Raw genomic sequence first — 11,284 nt, 5'->3', positions numbered from 1 at the left:
ATAATTGTCGCCTGGCGTGGTAGAAGACATGGAGGAGTTTGCACCGGAGTTGTTGTGCAAGTTAGAGAAGATCTTTCCACCGGGCTTCTTTAATCCAATGCAGCATTTGATTTTACATCTACCGACCGAGGCAAGATTGGGTGGGCCCGTGCAAGATCGTTGGTGCTATGCAACTGAGAGTATGCAGAAGACCCTTCGAGCTAAATGTAAAAATAAGCATAGAATTGAAGCATCGATGGCTGAGGCATTCATTACTGAGGAGGTGGCAAACTTTGTGACAGCACACTACGAAGCCAAAAATCATCATTTGCATAATACGAAGCCTTAGCACAATGATGCAGACCCTAAAAAAGGTGGGTCCAACCTCAGCCTATTCAAAGGGAAGCTCGCACTAGCCGGTGCTTCGAAACCAATAACGTTGGATGTCAAAGAATGGCAGAACATTTCGTTGTATATCTTCAACAACCTAACAGAAGTGCGGCCGTACATCGAGTGAGTTCTTGGCACATTTTCCCGTAAGTTCTAATTCATTTGAACTGCTCTTATTCCCGGATATTTCAAACAACCGTTACGTCGCCAAATTCTCGGATGGAGCGGTGATCAAAAATGATTCCGTCGAAGAGTATGAGCTTCTGTCAAAGACAGGAGGCGTCTATCCCGGTTTCATCTCTTGGTTCAAACAAACAGTAATTATCAATAATGGACCATTTCATTTCTTGGTCTAACTTGCGGCTAATGCAACAATAGTTTCGTATTAAACTTGTAGGCTAATTCAGAGTCTATGGACACCGGATTGAGACAAGTCGCTAATGGTTTTGACTATAAGGTCCGTTCATTTGAGAAATACAACATCAACGGGTATCTCTTTCGTACCTTTGGCAAAGAGCTATCTATGCCCGACTGGAAATCTACAAATTGTGGTGTCTCTGCTATCGGCGAAGGTGTTATCGAGTATTATGGAAGAGTTGAAGCAATTTATGAACTTCAATTCTATGGTGAAAACCCACCGAACGTCGTAGTCTTCAAATGTTATTGGTTCCAGCCGAAAAAGGCTAGAAGGACTCATGAACATATAGGACTAGTCGAAATCAATCCAAACACCCATTTAGATGTTCCCGATGTCTATATTACGGCTCAACAGGCGACCCAAGTTTTCTATCTACCGTGGGCATGCCAAACGGATAAGAATCTGGAAGGTTGGTATGTTGTTTATGAAGTGCCGCCACATGTCAGACGACCTCTCCCAAATGAACAGGATTATGAACCTCACATTAACCCAGACACATATGATGGAGAATTCTTCCAAGAAGCACGTCTTTCCAAGAAATGTTTCAAGAACCGCCGTGCTTCATCCAAGAACATGGAAGTAGACAGCGACAATGAATCCGACTCCAGCCCTGAGCCGGAACCAGAAGACCTGGAACTCGTAGAGGTTACTGATGCGGATGACCTGTCAATGCTTGAACGATCAAAGGAAGGCCTTTCACAACTTCACGCCGTTGAACCCGATGAGCACGTCATTCATGAAGACATGCGTGATAGTGATGATGATGATGCATTTATTGATGATGATTATTAGTTTGTAAGATTCACAACTTAAATTATATATATTTTAATCTTTATTATTCATGTACATATTATTATTCATGTCAGTTATTCAATTTTTTTATGTTGTACTGATTTGTTCTAATCTTTATCATGGCAGGTCACCAGGTGTGGAAAGATGGTGGGCACTGGTGCAGATCGCTCGACGGGTTCTTCCCATGCGCCCCGCACGAGGGGTGGTACTTCCCTTCCACCCCTATCTCTCCGTAGAGCCTTGGCAGACAGTCTGTCGACACCACCCGTGGGTTCTTCTTCGTCGGCGGCATTGCCCACTGGGAGAGGTGTTGGTCGGGTAGGGAAGAAGGGGAAGGGTACAGGGAGAGGTGGTGGCTGCGGAAGATCCAGGAGGACTATTGAGCCGTCCTCGCCAGCACCTCCAGCTGATTCACCCGAGCATAGGACTACTATGGTCGACCCGTTTGCGGAGGAGGCTACGGGGACTCCGTTCCATGAGCCTGGTGTTGACGGGCATTCGTTCCATGAGACTCCGGTCTAGGAGCAGCCTCGGGTCGAGGTGCATTCGACCCACGAGAGTACGGTTCCGGAGGCTTCACCCGACGTGGAGAGGCCCGGATGGGAGACCTGGTCGGATCGTACCGAGTTGCCGGATTGGACCGAGGGTCCGGGTGGCTCAGGGGGTGGGGATGGCGGGGATATAGTGAGGGCGATGTGCAGGTGGACGGGGCCATCGTGTACAAGCGTGGTAGTACACGTCTCCCGGTCGCGCCGGCTACCCGCGACCAGAGGCCGGTGATTAAACCTGAAGGAGATAGGTAAGTACATTTACTCTTTTTTTAGCTTTTACCTTCAAGTTTGTTCAAATATCTAATGCGTTGACCTTATCATACTGCAGGGGATGGGTACACCCTCTTGGAGTCCGCAGGCCGAACTCCGTCCTTGGTGTGCTTTGCCGGACAAATTTCCCGGGCTTTGTCACGTTGCCTGGTGAGGGTCAGGTTCCTACACTAGGATTTTCCTGGGAGCACTACCAGGCTGCGCAGGCCCCACCGGAGGAGATTATAGATGGTGTCTTTTTCCACACGAGGGCCGAGATGGTGATCAAGAGATTTTGGGTAAATTATCCTTTTACAGAATCTAAAATTAACAATATAGCTAATTATTGTACTAATCGGTGTTTTCACGTTTGATTGCAGACCTTCTATAGGTGTGAGGATGGATATGAGGAGGAGGCGGCCAGGGTTCTCGAGGCCGAGTGTAGGCGGTTACTACAGAACTTGCGCCACGAGGCTTGGCCGCAGGCTATTCAAGATTACTACGCCACACATGGTATTAAGAAGCAGAAGAAGGATTGCCGCGGAAAGTTTCTGAAGAAGGAGTAATACATGAAGGTAATTACCTATTCTTAAGTCCTTCTACATAGTTTTCTTGATTTCATTCATAGGCGTAGCGCTGAAAATTCTTTCTAATAACTTACAGGTGCCCCCGAGATGGTGTGCGGATAAGATGGATTGTTGGGAGGCGTTGGTTGATGAGTGGTGCACACGCAGCTGGCGAGCCGTCCACGAGAATGCGAAGGATCGGTGTAGCCAAATGGTTGGTGTGCCACACCATCAAGGCAGTGCCAACTTACTTCAGTTTGGACGAAACTGGGTATGTGTTTTGCTTCATGATTCATGCAATTCATTCTTGATGCTAATATTTTGTTCCTCTCTTTTAGGCGCATCGCAATAAGACGGAGATGCCACACTTGTACGACCTTTATGGCATGGCCCATACTGCCTCGTACAAGAAGGCGAAGGCATTCTCTGAGTCTGACCTGGATGATCCCAATAACTTCACCAACATATCATCCCACCAGAAGCTCGTGGCATACAGGGACGTGGGGAAGGCTACAAAAGGGGATGACTTTAACCCTAGCCTGGAACCTTTGGATCCAGAGCTGGTGATGATATCTGGTGGCGGGAGGCCCCATGGCTCGATAGCCATTGGAGATGGGATAATACGTTGTCCACTCACTCTCTCGAAGATCAAGGCGCGCCAGTCGAGCAGTTGTCCTAAGATAATGCGTCGTCCACGGCCAGTCGATCTTGCCATCGAGGTTAGTTGTACGGACTAAGAACACTTTCATCCATTTCATTATGTGTGTCACCATAGATCATTACTGTGGTAACGAGGAATGGTGTTTCAGGCTGCTCTTCAGAAAGAGAGATTGGCAAACCAGGCTGCTCTTGAGAAAGAGAGATTGGCAAGCCAGGCTGCTCTTGAGAAAGAGAGATTGGCAAGTCAGGCTGCTCTTGATGAGAGAGACCAGACCACGACACAATTGATTGAGGAGGAGAGGTCCCGGAATGAGGCAGGTCAACGGGCCCTGTACGAGTTTTTTGTGGTAAATTTTTTTTCACATTAGCCAAATCATGTGTGTAATGTCTGTTTCATTACTAACTAATACGACCCACTCTTCAGGGTCTGTGCGCGAAGAGCGGTCAAGTCCCTCCGTCGATGCCCGTCTTCTCTTTGATTGGCACGGTGAGTTTCATTATAAACTAGTATTAATAATTGAGTGTCATCATGCTAACTGAGACATTGCAAAATACCTATTCTGCAGAATAACTCCCGAGCGGCATCCCACGACCCTTCTCCAGGTGTTTCTCCTCCTTGATGACCACTACGGTAAGTTTCTCTTCTCCTCTTTCATATTCTCCTTGCCTTAATTTCCCCAACAATGACATAGTTAGCCCATTTAGCACCAAAAAGTCATAATTATCCCATTTAGCTCCAAAATGCCATAATAAGCTCAAAATGGCATAAGAACCTTGGTTAGCTCATTAATATTATATACTTAACTTGTTTTCCTCTAAAATGAGATAATTAGCCCATTTAGCTCCAAAAAAACATAGTTAGCTAACTGAGCTCCAAGAAGAGGAGAAGAGGAGAAGAAATAGGAAAAATGAAAAGAAAGAAGAAGAAGAAGAAGCGAAGAAGGAGAAGGAGGAGGAGGAGGAGAAGGAGGGGAACGCCAAGGACCTTCTAGTCCTTCTCCTCCTCCTCCTCATTCTCCTCCTTCTTTATTTCTTCTTCTTCTCCTCCTCCTCCTCTTTCTTCTCCTATTTCATATTCTCCTTGCCTTAATTTCCCCAACAATGAAATAATTAGCCCATTTAGCTCCAAAATGCCATAATAACTTCAAAATGGCATAAGAACATTGGTTAGCTCATTAATATTATATACTTGGCTTGTTTTCCTCTAAAATGGGATAATTAGCCCATTTAGCTCCAAAAAGTCATAATTAGGTAATTTAGCTCCAACAAGAGGAGAAGATGAGAAGAAATAGGAAAAATGAAAAGAAAGAAGAAGAAGAAGATGAAGAGAAGAAGGAGAAGGAGGAGGAGGAGGAGGAGAAGGAGGAGAAGGCCAAGGACCTTCTAGTCCTTCTCCTCCTACTCCTTCTCCTCCTTCTCCTCCTTCTCCTCCTTCTTCTTGATTTATTCTTCTTCTCCTCCTCCTCCTCTTTCTTCTCCTCTTTCATATTATCCTTGCTTTAATTTCCCCAACAATGACGTAATTAGCCCATTTAGCTCCAAAATGCCATAATAAGCTCAAAATGGCATAAGAACCTTGGTTAGCTCATGAATATTATATTCTTAGCTTGTTTTCCTCTAAAATGGCATAATTAGCCCATATAGCTCCAAAAAGACATAATTAGGTAATTTAGCTCCAACAAGAGGAGAAGAGGAGAAGAAAGAGGAAAAATGAAAAGAAAGAAGAAGAAGAAGAAGAAGAGAAGAAGGAGAAGGAGGAGGAGGAAGAGGAGAAGGAGGAGAAGGCCAAGGACCTTCTCCTCCTTCTCCTCCTTCTTCTCCTTCTTCTTGATTTCTTCTTATTCTCCTCCTCCTCCTCTTTGTTCTCCTCTTTCATATTCTCCTTGCTTTAATTTCCCCAACAATGACACAATTAACCCATTTAGCTCCAAAATGCCATAATAAGCTAAAAATGGCATAAGAACCTTGGTTAACTCATGAATATTATATTCTTAGCTTGTTTTCCACTAAAATGACACAATTAGCTCAAAAACATCATATTTTGTTCTTATTCTGACTTTCTTATTCAAATTTTTGCAGATTGGATATACTACATGCATGGAAGCTATCATTCATGGAGTTGAACAATGTCGATGGATGAACTTTATATGTATATCATCTAGTTTTCATTTGAGTTGATGAACAATGTTGAACTATATGTATATGTATATATGGATAAAAAGTGCAATACTTTGTATGTTGGTTCTTTCGATATATGGGGATGTACATTGATTTATATGTATATCATATATGTGTGGTGAATTATATATATGTGTTGGCAAGTATATGTGTGGTGAACTATATATCATATATGTGTGGTGAATTATATAAATGTGCTGTCAAATATATATATATATATATATATATATATATATATATATATATATGTGCTGTGAAATAATATAAAACAAAAAAAAATAGGTACTATATGGGCTCTTTGCCGTCTGCCAGCTGATGGCAAAGACCTGTGCCATCAGCTCGCAGACGGCAAAGGTGCCACATGGCACCCAGCTGTGCATCCTGGGGTGTCTATATAGGCAGACGGCAAAGAAGAGGGCACAAAGGAGGAGGGAGGAGGAGGAGGCAGACGACAAAGAGTGGAGGGGGGAGGAGGACGAGGCAGACGGCAAAGGGGGGGAGGCAGATGGCAAAGAAGAGGGGGGGGGAGGCAGACGGCAAAGAAGAGGGGGAGGCAGACGGCAAAGCCTCCATTAACCCCTAACGGAAGAAACGCCTGTCGGCTGCCGTCTCGAGCACTTTGCCGACTGCTCCTATGAAATGTTGACGGCAAAGCTCTTTGCCATCCGCTTTGGGGAGACAGACGACAAAGAAGGTACGATGCCGTCGTAGGCTGACGCAGAAATTTTGCCGGCCGTGAGATTCTTTGCCGTCTGTGGTATTCTCTTTGCCATCCGGGATTTACTCTTTGCCGTCTGTGATGGTAGACGACAAAGAAGCTGATTCCTGTAGTGCCTTCCCCTAGGAGTATGCGTTGAATGCTTTGTTTCGATTACTACTAAAACTTTTGCAACAAGTATATGAGTTCTTGATGACTAATGATGAGTCCATGGTTTATATGCACTTTCACCTTCCACCATCACTATCTTCTTTAGTGCCGTGCAACTTTCGTCGGTGCACAAAACCCACCATATAGCCTCCCTCAAAACAGCCACCATACCTACCTACTATGGCTTTTTCAAAGCCATTCCGAGATATATTGCCGTGCAACTACCGCCATGACATGTGCCACCACTTCTACATTGCCATTGCATGGTCATAAGATAGCTAGCATGATGTTCCCATTGATGTCTATGCCATGCTAGATTGTTCTCATGGTACACTACCAAAGGCATTCCATATAGAGTCATCATTGCTCTAAGTTTTGAGTTGTAAGTGTGATGATCATCATTGATGGAGCATTGTTCCATGTGAGGAAATAAAGAGCCCAAAGATGCCCACCAAAAAAAAGAGGCCAAAGAGCCCACCAAAAAAAATGAGAGAAAAAGAGAGGAGGGATAATGCTACCACCTTTCCACACTTGTGCATATTAAGCACCATGATCTTCATGATTGAGAGTCTCTCGTTTTGTGACCACCATATAGCTAGTGGGAAATTTTCATTATATAACTTGGCTTGTATATTCCAATGATAGGCTTCCTCAAAATTGCCTTAGGTCTTTGTGAGAAAGCAAGTTGGATGCACACCCACTAGTTTTCTTTAAGAGCTTTCACATACTCTTAGCTCTAGTGCATCATTTGTATGGCAATCCCTACTCATTCACGTTGATAGCTATTGATGAGAATCTCCATAGCTCATTGAAATGCCTAGTCAACGTGACCATCTTCTCCTTGTCTGTTTTGCAACCTCCACCACTCTCCACACCACTTATAGTGCTAAAACCATGGCTCACGCTCATGTATTGCGCGAGAGTCGAAAAAGTTTGAGAAAGTAAAGGTGTGAAAACAATTACTTGGCCAATACCGACGTTGTGCATGATTTAAATTCGTTGTGCAAGGATGATAGAGCATAGCCAGACTATATGATTTTGTAGGGATAACTTTCTTTTGGCCTAGTTATTTTGAAAGTTCATGATTATCTTGCTAGTTTGCTTGAGTATTATTGTCTTCACGTCAATAGCAAACTATTGTTTTGAATCTAATGGATCTGAACATTCACGTCACATAAGAGGAGTTCCAAAGGACATCTATGCTAGGTAGCATGAAAGCATCAAAAACTCGTTCTTTATCACTTCCCTACTCGAGGACGAGCAGGAGTTAAGCTTGGGGATGCTTGATACGTCTCAAACGTATCTATAATTTTTGATGGTTTCACGCTGTTATCTTGTCAACTTTGGATGTTTTGTTTACCTTTTATATCTTTTTTGGGACTAACTTATTAATTCAGTGCCAAGTGCTAGTTCCTATTTTTTCTGTGTTTTTGACTCTTTTCAGATCTGATTTTGGAACGGAGTCCAAACGGAATAAAATCCCCAAAATAAAATTTTCCAGAACGGAAGAAGATCGGAGGACGTGAGGACCAAGGCAGGGGCCCCACAGGGAGCCCACAAGCCCTGTTGCCGTGGCCAGGGGGCCTGCGGCAACCAAGCTTGTGGCCTCCCTGGCGCTCCCCTGCCCTAGCTCTTTGGCCTATAAATTCCCTAAAAATCCAGAAAAAATCAAGGCATCCACGAAAACACTTTTCCGCCGTCGCAAGCTTCCGTTTCCGCGAGATCTCATCTGGAGACCCTTCCCGGTGCCCTGCCGGAGGGGACTTTGGAGATGGAGGGCTTCTACATCAACATCATCGCCTCTCCAATGACTCGTGAGTAGTCCACTTCATACCTACGGGTCCGTAGTTAGTAGCTAGATGACTTCTTCTCTCTCTCTTGGGTCTTCAATACAAAGTTCTCCGTGATCTTCATGGAGATCTATCCAATGTAATCCTCTTTGGTGGTGTGTTTGTCGAGATCCGATGAATTGTGGATTTGTGATCAGATTATCTATGAATTATATTTGAGTCTTTGCTGATTTCTGATATGCATGATTTGATATCGTTGTAAGTCTCTCTGAGTCTTGGGTTTTGTTTGGCCAACTAGATCTATGATTCTTGCAATGGGAGAAGTGCTTGGTTTTGGGTTCATACCGTGTGGTGACCTTTCCCAGTGACAGAAGGGGCAGCAAGGCACACATCTTGTTGTTGCCATCAAGGGTAACAAGATGGGCTTTCATCATAGATTTGAGATTGTTCATCTACATCATGTCATCTTGCTTAAGGCGTTACTCTGTTCTTTTGAACTTAATACACTAGATGCATGCTGGATAGCGGTCGACGTGTGGAGTAATAGTAGTCGATGCAGAAAGTATCGGTCTACTTGTTTTGGACATGATGCCTATAGATATAATCATTGCCATAGATAACGTCACGACTTTGCGCGGTTCTATCAATTGCTTGACAGTAATTCGTTCACCCACCGTCTACTTGCTTTCATGAGAGAAGCCACTAGTGAACACTACAGCCCCCGGGTCTATTCACAACTACCGTTTCCACTTTCACTTTTACTTTGCTTTGTTTACTCTTTGCTTTCAGTTTCACTTTGCAAACAATCTATAAGGAATTGACAACCCCTTCATAGCGTTGGGTGCAAGCTCTTTGTGTTTGTGCAGGTACTTGTGACTTGAACGCTCCTCCTACTGGATTGATACCTTGGTTCTCAAACGAAGGGAAATACTTACCGCCGCTGTGCTACATCACCCTTTCCTCTTCAAGGGAACACCAACGCAAGGCTCCAAGGCCGCGGGGAAGTCGTTTGCATATTTGCCAAGGAAGTCCCTATAGGCGTAGCCGTAGCAGCAGGATTCCTGGCGCCGTTGCCAGGGAAGGTTTGTTGTCGCAGTAGTAGAAGGATTTGTGGCGCCGTTGCCGGGGAAGGTCTGTAGTCGTAGTAGCAGGGGCTCCATGGCCTCCTCCGCCGCATGGTCGGCATGCATGTCGGCATCCACAACAGCCGCCTCTTCGGATGTGTGGTGCATGTTGGATTCCGAGGAAGCGTGGGGTATCTTGGCATGGGTGTTCTTGATATTGGCCTGGATGGCCTCGACTCGGGCTAGGAAGATCTCCACGACACGATACGTTGCTCGAGCACTCATGGCGTTTGAAGATGCCGTCACACCACATGTAACTATCGTCTTTGCGGCTACAAATGCCCTTTCGGTCGCTGCAGAGGCAATGTCGGCGAATACGGTCGCGCTCAAGGAATACGCGGTTGCGCTCTCAACAGAGGTGGCCATGTTCTTGCCAGACACGCAAGCGCTCGGGGCCAAGGGGGTGGTCGTACACACCCTTACAAAGCATTCCCATGGCGTCATTCTGTGTAGAAAGTGTTTGTTTTGGAATGGGGGCGAGGGTGAATGGAATCCAAGCTAGACGAAGCCGACGAAGCTTCCTTCTTCCCTTGGTGGTTTTGGTAACTCAAGACAACATACATTGTCTCTTGGACTAATACTTTTACCTAGTATATTTCAGGTAGAGTCCATAGAGAGCATTGGCTAAAGTATTGTGAGGAGAAGCCTCTTGACGCAAGGAAAGGAATAGGATTGGCTCAAGCTTCAAGAAGGAAGACTCTACATTTTACATTTGTGAGACATCACTTTGAGTCCATAGGAAAGACAATACTATTAAAAGGGGTGAGGTATTATGATGAATTGGTTGCTCAAGTGCTTAGAGGTAGCCACCGAAAATACTCATCCCTTCTCCCACCAAATATCTCTGTCCAAAGCCAAACCAGCAAAATCGGTGCTACCAACTATTTCGACTCGACCCTACCGATTTCCACTTGACATATCCTATGCCAAACCCTACTATCTCGGTACCACCAACTTTCACATTGGTGCCACCATGATTCAGTGACCAACCTTCTGTTGAGAAGATTTCAAGAATCGGAATTTCCGAGTTTGAAATCGGTCTCATCAAGATTTGGAAACTGGTCTAGGTCACCCATATTGGTACGACGGAGATTTATATATTGATCTCACCGAGAATTCAAAAGTTCCCACATTTAGTGCAACTCGGTACCACCGAGATTCATTTCTGTGTCACCAAGTTGGGTAATAATTTTGTAATGGTTGGATTTTCGGGGATTCCTATGTATACCCCTCCACGTCCTCTCATTCGTAGAGGAAGCACTCACAACACACTTACACTTTCCAGGTCCATTTTTCCAAGAGAGACCCACCTACTCATGTTTTGAGATCAAGAGATGCCAATCCAACCATTTGAAACTTGATCTCTAGCCTCCCTAAGTTGCTTTCCATAAGATCAATCTCTCCTACCCATGCCAAATCCACGAGAGAGCGGTTGAGTGTTGAGGAGACTATCTTTTGAAGCACAAGAGCAAGGAGTTCATCATCCTACCACATCTATTACCTTTTGGAGGGTGGTGCCTCCTAGATTGGTTAGGCGTCGCTTGGGAGCGTCCTACTTCGTGTTGTCGAGTTGAACCAAGAAGTTTGTCGGGGCAAGGAGATCGCCTACTTCGTGAAGATCTACCATGAGTGAGGCTACTCCTATGTGGACGGAAGCCGTGGTGGAGTAGAAAAGGCCGCTTCTACATGTCCTACATGTGCTACATGTGTAGGGTGCAC

The sequence above is a fragment of the Hordeum vulgare genome, chromosome 6H (assembly GCF_904849725.1).
Source record: "Hordeum vulgare subsp. vulgare chromosome 6H, MorexV3_pseudomolecules_assembly, whole genome shotgun sequence".
Taxonomy (NCBI): domain Eukaryota; kingdom Viridiplantae; phylum Streptophyta; class Magnoliopsida; order Poales; family Poaceae; genus Hordeum; species Hordeum vulgare.
This window is presented reverse-complemented; position numbering follows the sequence as displayed.